At 39.6% G+C, this 16,613-nt stretch overlaps 1 non-coding gene across 1 annotated transcript; it reads right to left on the bottom strand.

Moving 5' to 3' along the window:
- Positions 1 to 16,008: 16,008 nt before the first annotated feature.
- On the bottom strand, positions 16,009 to 16,204 carry LOC149288801 (U2 spliceosomal RNA). The gene has a single exon (XR_016277392.1). It is a non-coding gene; the product is annotated as a U2 spliceosomal RNA (small nuclear RNA).
- Positions 16,205 to 16,613: the final 409 nt, after the last annotated feature.

Genomic DNA, 16,613 nt, shown 5'->3' on the forward strand with positions numbered 1-16,613 from the left:
TTGTAGCTCTCCCCTCATCTCTCTCCAATGTGTCAATGTTCTTCTGAAGATGGGGTCTCCAGAACGGCACAAGTGCTCTAGGTGAGGTCTGACCAGAGATCTATAAAGCGTCAGAACCCCTTTTTATGTGTGTGTGTATATATATATATATATATATATATATATATATATATATATATATATATATATATATATATATATATATATATTACTGCTGTCAGCACAGTGTCCCCCTTCTGATTTTTTTTTCTTCCCAAATGCATTATTTTACATTTATAAACGTGGAACTGTGGCAGAGCGTCCATTCTTCTAACTGAATAAAATCCTGTGCTGTTACACGGCATTAGCGTGACTACCAGACGATGCTTTCTGGCGGTACATGTTGGTAATAACTAACAACATAATAAAAAATATAAATTGCTGCTATTTTGGGATTTTATAGGTGTTCATAGCGTGTATTAATAAATCTCATCATTAGAGGCCCGGACTGTGACGGAAGCCTAGGCGACAGCGCATCATATCACATAAGGTAAATTCTGCGTATCAGACCGTGACGTACAGGTGATCCATACGTTTATGACGTATTAATTAATTCGAGGAAACCGGAACATTTTATGTGGAAAAAAAATCCTGTCGGATCTGCTGAACAGAACTAACTCCTTGTATTCCATGAGAGAGGTCTGCCTGAGAACAAGCGCCATTGTTTTGCCTGGAGGAGGGTGGGTTACTTGGCACCGAAATTTGTCATCATTAACGACCCGGGGCCTATTACGCTGTTTTTTCCCAACGCACTGCACTTTTTTGTTTTTGTCCACGTGTGCCACCTTTTTTTATTTTTTGAAGCTTGATTGAATTGTTCACAGAACTTGCATGCACTGGCAATGAAAAAAAATGGAGCCGGGCCCCTGAAGGCCTCGGCTTTTTGGTGGGGATTAAGCTTTTGGTTCCCATATGCCCTTGAAGACTTCAGCGGTCCCCCTTTTTTTTTTGAAGAAGAAGAAGGCCAGGAAGATCCAGCTCCCCTGTTGGTTTTCCAGGGAGAGAAGGAAGGGGTTAACCTATGTTATAACCCCTGACAACAAATAACATTTAAAGGGTTAACCCATTAATACGCCCAAATTAATGCAGAAACGTCCAGAAATGCTGGATAGAATTTTATGGGCTTTCAGTAACATAAGCGTCATCCATTTGCATCATGCCCTAAAATAGAAAGAATCTCCACGGGCTTCAAATCGACAAATAACCCGTTTCTTAAAATAGACATTTTTTTCATGCCTCCTACCATACGGTGCTTGACAGCACATGGTAACTTCCAGCTTCCCTGCCACTAAAGGGTTAACGTATTTAGTGGATAGGGTTGATTTTTAATTGCAGATCGTCCACCGAATTTTCCATATACTAGGGAATGCGGCGTAAGATAATAGATTGTAAGCTCCTTGGAGCAGAACCCTTTTTTTTACCTTTTTGTTTCCAAAATGTTACGTGATACACTACTCGCTACGACTTTTGTAGTTCTACAGTGGTACTTTATACGATGGTGCTATACTAATCAAATAATATAATATCCATATGAGCCGCTGCAATAATATAGAGTTTCAGATATTAACCCCTTCATGGCAAAGCCTGTACATTGTTTTGTTTTTTCGTGTGCTCGTTCTGTATATTTGGCTCCCTGATGTCTTGAAGCCACAATCCCTTCAGTCTGGTCCATGTCCTTCTACATTATTAAGATTAAGTTCATGGTGCAGCAATGAATTGTGGGTCTTTTTGCAGCGCAGGCCTGTGATATAAAGACCTGCTATTCACTATTATTATGATGCAGCAAGTGAGATCCAGCCTCTTGTTCTTCTCCCATCCAGACGCCCTTTCAGCTCCGGTATCAGAGTTCCCGAGCGGTGTTACAGGTTCCGGGGTTCTAGAGGCGGCATATCTGGAGTGACGTCTCTCTAATGATCTGCTTCTTCTGCTTAAATTAAGATTTTCACGCTCTGTCCCCACCCTGACAGTCAGCATTTACTCAGTTTGTAGACGCGATGGAATCGGCTCTCCGGGGACGTAAAGCTTTTGTCTTCCGTTCTATAGGGTCGCTTTTGTATCAAGAATCGGTATCTGCTGATCTTTTGTTCTTGTACACATATCACCCTCATCCAACATTATACAACATATACAACATTATACAACATATACAACATCGCCTTCTTCTAGACTAGCAAAATTATTATTTATAATAATAAATTATTATTATATTATATTAATATATAATATAATTATAATTATTATTAGTATTAATATTTAAAATTTAGAATTTATTCCATATTTTTTATACATTTACCCATCACTAATTAAGGTTTAGCTTCCATTGTGCAAATATAATTTAATACCACTTTGATATTTTATATACATTGTAATATTCTAACATATTGTATCCATAAACCAATGATTACGAGCCTTCGCGGTTTCCAATATGCCATCTGTGCGTTCTAAAAATGGCTGCAATATAAAAAATAGATTAAAATTAATTATTTCCACCAATGCCTTCTTATATTAATTTTAACACTGGCTCAGGTCTTCATACAGATTTCATTTTTTTTTTTTTATTAACATGCAAATTGGGTATCTACATAATGTAAGGAACTCTTCAGGGGCGAATTGGTCTACCATATACTTATAATTAATTTAGTCTCCTAAATCCCATTAGGAATTCTGCTAGACAAAGGAGTCCGCAAGGAAGCTGTAATTTTAACGAAGTGCGTGTTTTTTATGTATGTCAGAAGCTTAAGTGCACATCAGCTATTACAGATGATGTCACCATTATTGATCGTCTGTTTGGAGAGCCGTATCGTTATTCACTGAGAGCTGTAGAAATCTATGTTATTGGGGGAGATGTTTTAGGTTATTATATTGAGCTATTCTATTTCTTAAGAATACCGGGCAAGGGATGATGGGACACTTCAAGACTTCCATTAGTGATCATTGAATCACACAGTATTCAATTAGGTTTGTAATGTATCACTTGGTGGGTTAACAGGGTCTACAGCTGATCCATGTCAGTGAGGTTGTGGCCACAGGGGGGTAAGAACTTGCCCTTTATGGGTTTTTTCTTTATTGTAGAAGCTAATTTGATGCAGTGTGGACCATATATGCTCAGTTTGACCCCCTTGAGCACCATAGAGACCATGCATTCTATAGGAGAGAAATTACATGGGAAACGAGGACTTCTTAGTTGACTGGGATTGACCTTTGGTGGTCATCATGGGATCAGGTGCTAGACAATTATCATTGGTCAGAAAGCCTGATTGGCTTGCCTTTCTAGTCCGGCTTGATTGAAAGTAGTTGATTAGTGGCTACTTACTTGGAGAGGCATGCGCAAGAGTCAGACAAAGAGTAGGGCAGGCACCTCAAGCCGTAATGTGTTAGCTTGGTTAGTCTGCATTTTTTATTGAGAGCATTTGTACAAAGAAAAAAGGTCAGCCATGGACTTACTTGTGCACAATCAGACATACTGTAAATTAAATTAATAGCATATGCTGAAATGCATCCGTTATTTAAATGCCAGCGGTGTTTGGCAACCCATGGCTGGTCAAGAGAAGATGGGGGGGGCAACTGTGTCTAAGTGACCATCTCTGCAATTGCTGAAAGCAAACACACACTAAACATAGTTCTGGTTCTGTAGTGTAGTGAAGCACTCCTTACCCTCGGAGAAAGTCTTGCATTGTTTTATACTACAAGAGTTTCCTCGTACGCAGAAGCTTCGCGTGTCCAAACAAGCAATTCAAATGCCCTGGGACCTTCTCTGAAGACAAAAAGATGATCTGAGCCACGTAAGCAAGTATTAAAAAAACAACACTGCATGCTGGCAGCTGATCTATTGGTAGATCAGTTCCTCGGCATGATTCATGGAAACATGAAAAAAATAAAATAAAAGGTGTTTTTTTTGTCATTTAAATATAACCATAGCCTGGCCTCCCACAGGGCCAAATCCCGACACCTGTGGAATGTAGCCGGTTTCGCATGTTTGTTAAAGGTGTTCAGTAAAGTTGAGGATCATGAACTACAACTTTCATGATTGTCAGCCATCCCATGAATAGGCATGATAGGCATTGTAGTGCATCTGGAATGAGAGTCCTTGTTTTATGATGGGTCGCATCAACCACTTTAATGTGGTCAATTGCCTCTTGTGCAGTTATAGAGCTTGTACAGTTTGAGACTGCGAATTATATGACAGCCTGGACCCAGAGGCCTGCGCCCCATCCAGTCATACATAGCCTGGGACCTTTTTCCATCATCTACGGCTAGTCCAGATGTGTTCCTTTGTGTTCCCTGACACACCATATCCATGGAGGTCCCACCAATTTACAGCCCAACAGAATTAAATAAACTGATCTCCATCAGAAGGAAGATTTGGCATGTTTAGGTGCCTTAAGACTTTTAACTAGAGCTGGACAACTCACAGGGGTCAGGTGGCCACGGACCTTGTGCTGCTGGTCCTCACCTTTTGGGGCATCTTGTATACCTTCCTTCCACCTGAATATTAAGATCTCCCATGAACTTTTTTGTGTGGCTCCCAAATGATACAGAAATCCTCCAGCCCTGGTTCCACCATGACAAACGTCATGTCTTGTTTGTACAGCGCAGTATGATGGCGATATATACACCAATAAATAATAATAAACCGACATGCTTAAGCTTTCTTTCTGAATGTGTTCAGTGAAAACAGCCAGTCGTGGATATCGCGAGGTTCCACAGATCTACAAGCCGCATTCTCATGGACTGAAGCCATGGCAAAGAACCAGTCGTGAGGAGCGGCAATTATCTGCCGTATTTGCGTAACTTTTGTGCCGTTGGCTGTTTTCTGAGACGGCTTGAGTTTACGCTACAAAACCCGTCAGGTAACATTGTAACTATGGGCTCTCTGATGTTTGTAACAACTCAGCGTTCTGAAGGGCGGCTGCGCCCGTGGATTGCATTGTCTCATTACCGGGTTACCGAAAGGGAATGCCTGGTGACCAGCGGTACACCTGTCTCTGAATGGACTGAACTCTACATATTGGTTAAACAAAAGCTTTTGATATGGCTGTTGCTTATATTAATATATATGTAGAGGAGAATGTATTGAGAGCATGAGAACGCGTGTATGCGCAGAAAACCAAGCAGCACTACCTGACCCTAGCGAGAACACAGCCTATGAGTAGATAAAGAAAGTTTATTTTTTTATTTTTTTTTCTTCTTCTAATGTATAACTGAATTGAGGCCCCCGGTTGGCTGAGATAATTCCTGGTGTATGATCACAATGCAAGACTGATGGTACATAAGTGAGTTTTTGGCCAACGGTAAATGTCTCATTTCTCTGCGATGCCTTCTGTCTGAGACAGCACTGATCAAGAGACTTGTAGTTATTCGTCATGCCGGAAAGGGAGCGCAGAAGAGTATCTGAACCTATTCCTGGAAGTGCAATCTGAAAATGTCCCTTTATGTACGATTGAAAAAGCAGAACTGATGTGAAGACCTTGTGTTCATTCATTCACTAAACATCCCGGACTTCATTGTCTTCATTTCCACCCCTTTAAATCCAAGGTGTAAGTAAACGTGTCCCCCTTTATTCTTACATTGTTAAATCTTTCACACATCACATTATTATTATCTTATTTATATGCCGCCAACAATTTCCGCAGCACTTCTTACAGTCCCTACATTCAAAGGGTCTTAAACAGACTAAACAGACTAATACAAACCGATACATTAGGTAAAGAAGACCCTGCTCCCAATCATTCTATCTTACGCTGTCTGGAAGCCCACCATTAGAACCAGTTACCCTGAGCATGCAATATAAATAGTGGTAGATACATGGTATCGCCTTCCAGAATCTAAGACTAGACTAAAGGACTGATTAAGGTCGGAGTCTTCACATCGGGAAAAATGGGCGCACTAGACGGGCCGGATGGGTCTGATCTGCCGTTAAGTTCTGTGTTTCTCTTTCTGTTAAGGATTCCTGGTTTTCTCAGTAATAGTCTTATCTCTGCAGTGCAGTCGCTTTTTTTCTCTGTAGAAAATCATTATGGGATCGAGTTTGAGATGAATGTAAGACTACATGCATTTAGAACAGAGATGTCGCTAGAAACCTCGCGAGTCACTCCTACCTCTTTCAAACGCTTCTTAAAATAAAGCTAAAAGTCAGCATTTCTTTTATCCAATTTTTTTGTTTCATATAACGGAAAAAACTTTAACCAAATCAACTAAACCTAGCAAATAAAGAGAGAAAAATTAAACATTTATGTGAATATTTGAATATCTACAAATTGTAGTGTTTTTTTGCTTTTCCTTTTTTTTTTTTTTTTTTTATTCTAGAACATTTTTCAAATCTTTTTTTTATTTTTACATTTTTATTAAATAATTCTGCTTCCTGTTTTTGACGGCAATAAAATTCCTAAAAGAATTTATCTGACGGCGAAAAAAAAAAAAAAATGTGGCTCCAAACCCTGAACACTTTGCCCTGAATTGAGTCATTTATTTTCACAACAAGCAGTTGGCTTGGTTTTGTAGTTTGACTACATTCGTTTTTAACCCCTTAAGGACAATGGGCGGTCCCTAAACCCATTGAAAACAATGCCTTTGTCATTAAGGGGTTAACATTATCCGGGACATTGTGCCGAACGCACACACAGCAGTCTTCTAAATGTGATAAACTTGTATAAATCTATACAATTATATATATATATATATATATTGTGGATTTTGTTGTTGAGAACATCCTTGTGGAGAAGAATTGAGAATAGATTTAGAAAGCTTCCATCCGCGTACCTATTTCTGGCGTGGGATTCATTTGTGTCCTCCCCAGTGATAATGGCTATTATTGATCGATTCCTGGCCACAGAGAACAGCTAGTCATATTCCAAGGTCGTTAGCAAAACGATGCAAAAGAGCAGGAAATGAAGAACCAAAACGAAGCCCGCATCCCTTCCGGATCCGTAAGGAGAAACATCGTCTAGTAACAAATACTGAAGTTGGGACGATAAACTCTAAGGATAATTGAAAAAGCTACATAAGATGAGTGCTCGTAAGAGGAACTCTGCCCTTGCCCCCTGTCTTCCGTCTTGGATCAACTCCTACTAATGGCAAATATTAAGCGCTGTTACAACAGGGTCCGAATTATTATTTTTTTTAAATCACACACAATAACAAACGGCTCTTGTGAGCTTGCAATCTAGTCTGTGGTTGAGGAGGAAGTGAAACAGTAGGAGAGGACGGCTTGGAACGGGTGTGAGTTGATCGGGTCCGGATGATCTGTTGAAGATAGGATGATGGCTGAGAGTGTTAGGAAAAAAAGTTGTACGCTTCTCGAAACAGGGGGGCTTTTCAGAAAGCTTTTGAAACTTGTGCCTGACGGATAAAGTCTGACGGGACGGGGATTCCAGCGATAGGGCGCAGCGCGGGTGAAATCCAGAACGTGGCAGTGGGAAGAGGTAATGACGCTGGAGGACAGATGCTCATAGAACATAGTGGTCTATAAGCCCATTAAAGCTAATGTGCAATCAAAGGGGTGGAATATTTTGCATATAAACACTCCGCAGATCAAGGGCAGCCTGGGTGTACGGATGCACCTCATTTCAAGGAACGGATATGATTCAACAAATATGACAATAAGATGCGTGCACCCATGGTATACATGTAGTGTAGGTTACTAATACGTATATAAAATCTTTACTCTCTAACCACCACAATGTAGGTTTATTAAGTTGAATATGATTTATAAGAACAGAGCACTTTCTTTTATGAAAAGTTTGCACCACTTTTGGTTGTATCCGGTCCTGTAGTAAATTCTAAAGGCGGTTTTGCTGCTGTTAGAGCGCTGCATATCTTGACCATTGATTGTACCAAGTGAAAGATCTACCTTGAAAATTCTGATACTAAAGATAACTGATATGTTGGGTTACATATAGATTTTAGAAAATAATCTAGATGGTTCTATCGTGTAATTAGTCTGCTGAAAGGATATTTTTTAAAGGTGATTTCAAAATTTATTGTATTCTTTTCTGTTTTATACCAAATCTACTTTTCACATACTTATTTTAGACGGCTACATAATAAATAAATAAATAAATAAAGTCTTAATAACCTAGCCTAATAATTTGACTAATGAAAAATGATGGGGTAATGACTTCATTGGAGAAGCAGAACTTCATTGACGTAAAGAATGATCTTTAGCAAGGAAAGTCACCCAAAATGTTGCTACAGCCAATAATCGTGCAGATAAAAGAAGTTAATGGGGGGGGGAAAAAGTAAAACTATATAAATAATATAAACAATATTAATAAACTTTTCTCTGCTCAAAGAAAAAAATCTATTATGTTTTTTTTTTATGCTTATAAACCCCTTTATTTTATTATTTCAGCTGGATGATGCAGGAAGCAGTCTGGATGAAGCTACAAGCGGGAACGAGGTCTCTAATCAGATCAGTGGTCTTGGTGGGAACCAAGCCTTGGAAGAAGACTATTCCTCCTCGGAATACCAACCAGGGTCTCTGTTCCATTTAGCTCATTCTACGCTCACTAACACCGTGCCGTTGACAAATAGCTTCAAGGAAAAATGGGTGTCGGATGCTGACAGATTTGTAAAAGAAAGCTTGTTACCTTATTGTAAAAACGGGGAGAACCTGCACCTTATTGCCGGTGCCGTTCCATCCAGCGTTAAACTAAATGACAAGGTGTCCGTTCCAGAGTTTGTGTGGCTTGCCGCTTGTTGTAACGTCCCCAATGCCTGGTCTGCTGGAATCGTTAAGGGAACCGGAGGTTTGGATAACCTGGAAGACCTAACGGTGGAGGAGCTGGAGAACAAGTATCTTGGTGGCGCCAAACTGTTTTCCAATCAATGCGGTGGAGGTGCTGCCCATCCAGAGAGAAAAGCAACCTCCGACTCCTCAGCTCAGACCGACACAGAACCCCCCGGTGCAGCGACGGGACCTTTTTTCCGATTCGTTCAGTTCCTTATCTGTATTGTATATGAAATCTTGAAAAGTGTGTTGTATCTGGTATGGTTCCTCGTAAAACAAGTCTGTAACCTGGTGTTGGGGCGGTTGTACTGGATCTGGACCGCCGTTACTACCTATATCTTTGCACTGTGCAAAGTCTTGTTGGGTATCCCTTATGATGTCCTTCGTGTTATCGGAAACGTTATCTGTGGCTTTGTAAGAATAATTAACAATGTGTTCTCTGCTGTGTGTCTCGTACTTAGGCTACCGTTGAGGTTTCTCAGTGACATAGCTAGTTTTCCTTACTACACACTTTGTGCCATTCCAGATGTTGTCATAGACATATTAAGTGGACTATGGGGCGTGTTGGCATTGGGTCTGAATGCCATCTTTGGTGCTTTTGGTGGATCTTTCTCTGTTGCGTCGTTTGCCGGTAGCAGTGTCCTCCAGAGGTTCGTAGGACAGTCAGGAGCATACGAAGACTGAATTACTATATACATGGTGACGATACTGCTGATTGGGTTTCATGTGCTAGCACTTTACAGTAAGTCATTCATAATTCCAGTGGAATCCATACCAAAATACCCTCAGTTCCTACCATGTCTATGAGTGGGTTTTTTTTTCTTTTCTTAGTAAAATCCACAGGAATTAGACTTGTTTAGATGCATCACTAATGCTGGCTTTGAATTAACTTTGCCCAAGAGCTACCAACTGGCTTTCAATCTAATTTTTTTGACACATTCCCTGAGGAACAAAGAAAGTCGCGCCGACTTCCATTTAAAAGTTTGGCCTTTTGAGAAAAATCATCCTTTTTTTAAAAAATGTACTTAAAACGAATGTGCAATAATAAGACCGCTGAATTCCAAAACTGAAAAGAAATCTTATGGAAGGTCGGAAAATGTAGGCCGATAAGAGCGTGGCAAGTACCCATAAACCAGCTTTGGAAATATTGAAGGCTGATCTGATATATTCACCAGTGCTAAAAAAATCTTTAATCATGATGTCATGATGACCAGCAGTCGCCAGCTTTTGTCTAGCATGTTATACGTTTAGTTTTTGTTTTTTAGTGATATATATAATCGACTTTTGCGGGTACATTTGTTGATAGCTTAAGAAATTTAATACGGGATATAATATGGTCTAGAAAAGGAATGCTCCTGTTCCATTAGCTCCAGAGAACCTGGCATCAAATACAAAATGATGTATTATATTATTGTATGCTTAAGCGCTTGTTTTTTTATTTTAATGTTTTAGGTACTGGCTGTCGTAATTATGTGGATATCCAGGAGATGTACAAAAGGTGCAATTTTTCACCCAGTCTAAACATTCTTATTTTTTGTTCCGGTTGTGTCTTGAGCAGTATTGTTGGGGGGGGGGTGTTTTTAGGTAGCATTGACGTGTGTTTTGAAGGGGTTGATGAAGGACCTTGTGCTGTATTCTGTTAATGGGTTTTTAGAGGTGTTTGGTGACAAAGTACAGGTTTTAATTATGGAGTTGGAAACGCGGTTCCGTGTTGTGACGGCGGCGCGTCTCATCGGACAGCTGGGAATCCGGAAATCACGAGTAATGCTGGAGGTCGTAGCGGAGACAGTAGAATAAACTGAGGTTTTCATGTATAAATTATTGGTTTTTCTCCTTTGTGAATGTTTACTACATAACCGTGATCTATAAAATAGGAAATAAAGGAATTTGGGGACTGGTATCATCCAAAATGCTAAACTAAAAGGTGTCTTTTTAATTGGATTTCAGAAGTGTTTTATTATTATGGGAAAAGGCCATTTTAATTTTTTTTCCCACCAGTTTGGTTGTTTTTGGGTTGTTTTTGGGGGGTGGGGGGTTTTACCAATCTCCAGCCATTGGAACTTTTTGGGTTGATGACTACTCAGCCGGCCACAACCAGGACTGTGATCAAACGGTCATGGTTAAAAGAAATAGTGCATGCGCAACTGCACGGGTACCTTCACTGGATATTGAATTATCTAAGATTCTATGCGAGATCAAATATGTTTTTATTAAATTATCTGTTTTTATTACAAGCTTTGTTTGGTCGATATCAGTATTCAAAAAGGCACTGAGGATCAAAATATTTCCTACATACTTGATAATTTGTTAAAAAGCAGTAGATAAGAGTCAAAGATCTGTAACAGGTGTGGGAGCCGAGCGCTGGAACGGCACATTTTAAGAATTCCATACATCTGCTCTAGAAGCTTTTTCCAGTCGTCCTCAAACTCTTCATTGGGTGTGTGGCTCCCCATGATTAATGTGTTGATTAGCTGAAAATAAACAATGGTTTTATTAATATATAATATACCTTTTTATTTTTAATTGGCTTTGCCTTTTGATTACCCCTTTTTAAAAAAAAAAAATAATAAAAAAAAATTGTAGTAAAATGACTCAAACGTCAAGTTTGATACCACCTACCGCAACATGCAGAAAACACAATGTTGCTCTTTACCAAAAACTAAATTCCCACCTCTGCTATGCATATGGAATATTGTAAAATATAGTGTATGTTATAGGAGTTCCATATATATATATCTCGATCTAATGAGCTGTCAGCTTTCATGTAGTACAAGGAGCTGAAAAGGGTACAAGATGCATGTTCTCTCATTTTCCTCCATTGAATGTTGTTTCAGGGTTAAGCATGTTCAATTTATTTAAATAGGTTCCATGTCATGAACCATTAAATAATTTTTTTTTCCACTAGTGATTATTATACCTTTGTAGGGCTAGCCCACTGGAGCTTTCCTTCTTTTACTTGGTATAGATGGCAGGACAGGGGTATGTCTGGTTTGACGGGATGGGGTTAGCCACGTTGGGTTAAGCCCCAAAAGAATCTGGGATTAGGACAGAACAAGCATGGGGAGAGGGCAGATCTGAGTGAGAAAGCCGGTGGCTTTTACTTGCCTCCAAGCAAATTCTCAAGAGTTCCCAGTTACGGTGATTTTTACATTCCCCTGCTTATTCTTTCGCTACTAGATCACATGACGCTAATCCATAAATTGGTATTTTAGATTATCTTTAGTTATCTTTCTCATTGGCTACGGCCACCCCCCTCCCCAGTCCTGTGCCGTCTACGCAGGGTATAAAAACCTGTAAACCTAATCAAATTCAAAAAAAGTAATTGGCATTTTAGGAAATTTGTGCTTGAACGTTGACTCCTGGAATTTACGTTGTTTCTGTCTTTCTTAATTCTTGTTTCTTTGTTCTGTTTTGCACTGATATTACAAAAAAGGAGGAAAGGTATTTTGTGGTTTTCATTAATTTTTAATCATGCAAATGTGTAAATCAAAATGGGGAAAAAAATGAAAATAAAATCTAAAAATGGAACTTTGTACATTTATGCTAATTTTAGTTTCACCTTCTTCAGAGACTTTTTAAACGAAAGAAGGCTGGCTTCTGTTGGACTAATCGTGGCTTGTGCTCTGATAGCGTCCTTCCCACCGGTACTAATAAATACATACATAATTGCGGCACCCTTGTCTTCTAGCCTTGTACTAGTAGCTAGTTCGTATTTCCGTGGAAAACTTTAAAAAAAAAAACCAAAACAACAAAAAAAAACGAGGTGCTTAAAAGAATCTAACACATGCATATTCTGGAAAAACTGGAACACTTGGAATAATTACAACATTTGTAGATATATTGATCATGAATGTTTGTGAATATGAAAATTATTCTGTAGAAAACTAAATGAGCGCGGGCAACCAGAAGAAGCTAGAGAAGGAAAGAAAGGAAAAAGAAAAGATGGATGGGATTTCAATACGATGGGGGGATAATTTCAAGTTAGCTTGGGAGAGAGAGCCCCTATACCGGCAGATTCTTTTTCGAACACAAAGGCAGAGTACTGGGTTAATCCCTTACTAACGATCCATTCTTCAAAGTCCACAGACCCTGCGCGATTCAGAATGCTGCCAAACAGGTGATGTGATAACCGGGTCGCATGACAAGGAACGAAGGTCCGTTTCGGAGAGAAATCCTCTGAGGGCGCTATGTCTTGTTGGATCTCAATGCAAAGTGTCCATCTTAAAGAAACTCAAGAACCCTGCTACACCAGTGGTGGTTCTTCTGCTGCTTCTTATGTTCATTTTTGGAAAACCGCTCCATTATAAACTAAACAGAACTGATGGAAACCGGGGGGCCTTGGGACATGTTCTCGGTATTAAATTCACAAAACTAGGGCACATCCCCTAGGCGCTGTCAAGCCTGTCGCATTTAATTTAAAATGTAAAATATCTAAAGCCATATACAAAATAAGTGATTTAAAACATGTCCCTTGCCAGGCCTTTGTTCGGTTGGCAATGGTCAAGTGCCCACCTCCATTTTGGACCAACATAGTAAATGGGAAATATGTTGAAACACCAGCTAGACCTACTTATTTTCTGACGTGTCACTCTATTATGTTTAATGCCTCCGGGGGTGCAGGGGGTTCCAGAAAACATAGAAAATGCAGAAGGGTCTTCTAATGGTTACACCAAGGACAATAAGATCTCCACCATACCATGGTATCAGAAGCACGAAAGGGTTTTATCTGCTAAGCTATATCAATAATAACAAAAGTTGAATACACAAACAATAATAAGGCAACCTAAGAAGGAAAAATACCCAATGCCTCTTTAAACAATTGTGTGGTATATATTGGAGCATGGTATGTAATAGCGTGCAGCGTATGCTGTCAATAAATAACTCATTGTTTATATAGGAAAGAATGTTTTACAAGGGAAAGCAGACATTATTCCAGTGACACTGTTGCATCTGCCTATTATCTTGTGTTAGCATGTGTTTGAGTGTGTTTATGTTCTCTATTAATTAATATTTTATTGGTGTCCTGGATCAGGCTGGTATGATTTTAACACAGGGTGGACCCACACTTAACATAATGGTTTATTGGGGTGGAGGGTCAGATCATGGAAAAATAATGACATTCAGTGTCAGTTTACAATAATGGTATAGATCAAAAGGGACTATTCATCGGCCTGAGCACCGTAGCGCATGCCACCTGGGGTGCCTTTAGCCATTGCAAGTACAGACTTTGTGTTGTTGCAAATCTGTTGGCCTAGAAACTCCACTTATGTAGGTAGAACGCACTGCTCCGGGATGGGTTATGTTCCTTCCATGCTACTTTTTATTTTTAATTAGGGCTAAATCAGTGGGTTTTAGGGCAAGAAGAAAAAAAGAAGCAACATGTATTTAGTCAGTTTGTAACTTTCTGACTCTTTCCATAAGTTTCCATAAGTAATGGCAGAACTTCCTAGCACTAAAAACATGAAGTTGATTACATTGGATTACATTTTATTCCATAAATGTACTAAGGGGGCTCGGGATCTTAAAATAATAGGTAAAATGTAAGGCTGTCACCCAGTGGTGGTCAATCATGTAAATAGATGAAGACGCCACTCAGGGCCCCTATTTGGTCAGAGGACCCCTAGCGGTTTATGGCCCTAATGTACAGTGTAGTGCAGCAATTCTTCAGTCTCTGGGTGGGGGGGGGGGCATAATTTGGCCAAGCCTGCTCCACACCCAGGTTGCTACATGCCCCACCCACTTAAAGGCTAATCAAGGCTAGCCCCAACCCTTGATAAAGCCACTCCCCCAAAACAGGAAGTTTTACATTACGCCTGCACTGCCAGCTTATATATATATATATATATATATATATATGGAAAAGACCCCAATCTAAATGTTTAGTACCCTTAAAAACATAGAGCAACCCCTGTTTTCACCTAAAATTTAAGGTTCTCTCTCTCTCCTGGCCTCCTTATTTTAGAGTCCTCTCCATTTCTATGTTAAATGCAGGAACGAATAATTACACTCCTGCAGTCCCACTGCTCCGCCAGCCGATTGCCATGAAGATTAATTAGAATCAGGCGCCGGTCTGCACAGAGTACATGATGAGATTACATTAGTGGCACTAATCCCTCGAGAGACTCTGATTTTGTTAATGAGAGTCTCATGATTTTCATTTTGGGTTTACATGCGTAATTTTATTCCAACTAATGGTGCACGTAGCCTAGAAAATAAAATACATTCAGGATTAAAATAAGTTCTGTACTTTATATACTTAGGTACCGTGTGTAAGTGTGTGTATATGTATGTATGCATGCATGTACATATATATATATATATATATATGGAAATATAATACATATACACACACACGGTTACCTTGTTGAGGACAGCCATGTTAGTCTGGTGGTATAAATGCAAAAATTGGCAGCACCGATATTGGGATGTATGCCCTTTAACAGGAAAGAAACGTAAATGACACAATAAAATCACTTGATAAATTGTTAGTCCAAACGGAATATCCATTAGCCAGTAAATTCATTTTTCTGTAAATAACCATCACTGCGTTAAATGTTTTTCTCCTTGTTATTCTCTCTGCTGCTCAAATACAGACCCATGGAAATCTCTTTTTTTTATTAATTAGGCTTTTATTTTTAAAGTTTGGCAGCAGCTTAGGACTCTCGAATACCTCAAGGTTATTATAAAGCAATGACAAAATTCTGCCCACATATGGTATTTTGAGGGCTATATTTTCCAGTAAATCAAAGAAAAATTAATATTACAAAAATACACATTTTAAAATTAATTTAAAAAGTCATTATCCTTTTTAAAGCTCTTGGAAGCATTATTCCTATTCCAACTGGCCTATCTAGCCTGCTCTAATATTTATTATATATAATGTTTTGACTATGAGATTGGTCCCCATAGAACTGGGGTATGTCATGTTAGGACAAACATGTCATCTTCTGATTTAGCAAATGTACATGTATTCTACCCTAATTTAATGACACTGTAACATTCCAGCTGAAATTCCTGCTTAAGTACAGGTGGCTTCATTCAGAAAACCTTCATCTCCTGACAAGCCATGGTTCTTGTCAGTGGCATAACACAAAATCCTAGCGAGCTGTGATGAAGGGTCCCTACCCAGGTTGACAGTTTGCACAGCAGGATCTTATCACCTGTAAGGAATGACGGGATTTGAACCAGAGACCCTGATTACGGCTGACCATTCACCTATGGGTGATGCCACCAGAAGGCTCTCTGGTTGTTGAGATTCTGGAGGTACTGCAATACCAGGTCAATGCGTGGAGTGGACAGAGCAAGCTCTTCTTCCATCTCCCTGTTCTAAAAATCCATTTAATATATGGTCCCCAGATAGGGGACGTATCAGATATTAAACTGATAAGAACAAACAGATACTACACTTGATCTCAGCCAAAAAGGCCGAGAAGCGATCGTTGTTGAGATTCTTGTCTCCTCCATGTCCCTGTCTTGTGTGACAGGAACCAGAGACACGCATGATGCCCATCCAGTAAACAAGGGCATTCCTAACCGGGGTTGCTCCTGGCTTGCACATTGTACTTCTTGGCCCTGCATTATTGTGGATCCTGTTTGGTCGTTCTATGTATCTCCTGGTTTTGATCTCTTGGACTCTGATTGCGATCATGTTTTTGCCCTCCATACCTCGCCTGATTGTGGTTATCCAGATTTTGACCTATGGCTTGGACCTTCCTTCCTTTGGTCCCATGTACTTGTTCCTCTACGTAAATGACTTTGGCTTGACTTTCATCTCCTTTGACTCAGTTGTCATTGTCGTCTGCCGGTCCCCCCTGCCTGCTGCCTTGCTTCAGACCGTTGACTCTCT

This window comes from Sceloporus occidentalis, unplaced genomic scaffold (genome assembly GCF_023333645.1).
Source record: "Sceloporus occidentalis isolate IW3139 unplaced genomic scaffold, rSceOcc1.0.p SCAF_49, whole genome shotgun sequence".
In the NCBI taxonomy this organism is placed as follows: domain Eukaryota; kingdom Metazoa; phylum Chordata; class Lepidosauria; order Squamata; family Phrynosomatidae; genus Sceloporus; species Sceloporus occidentalis.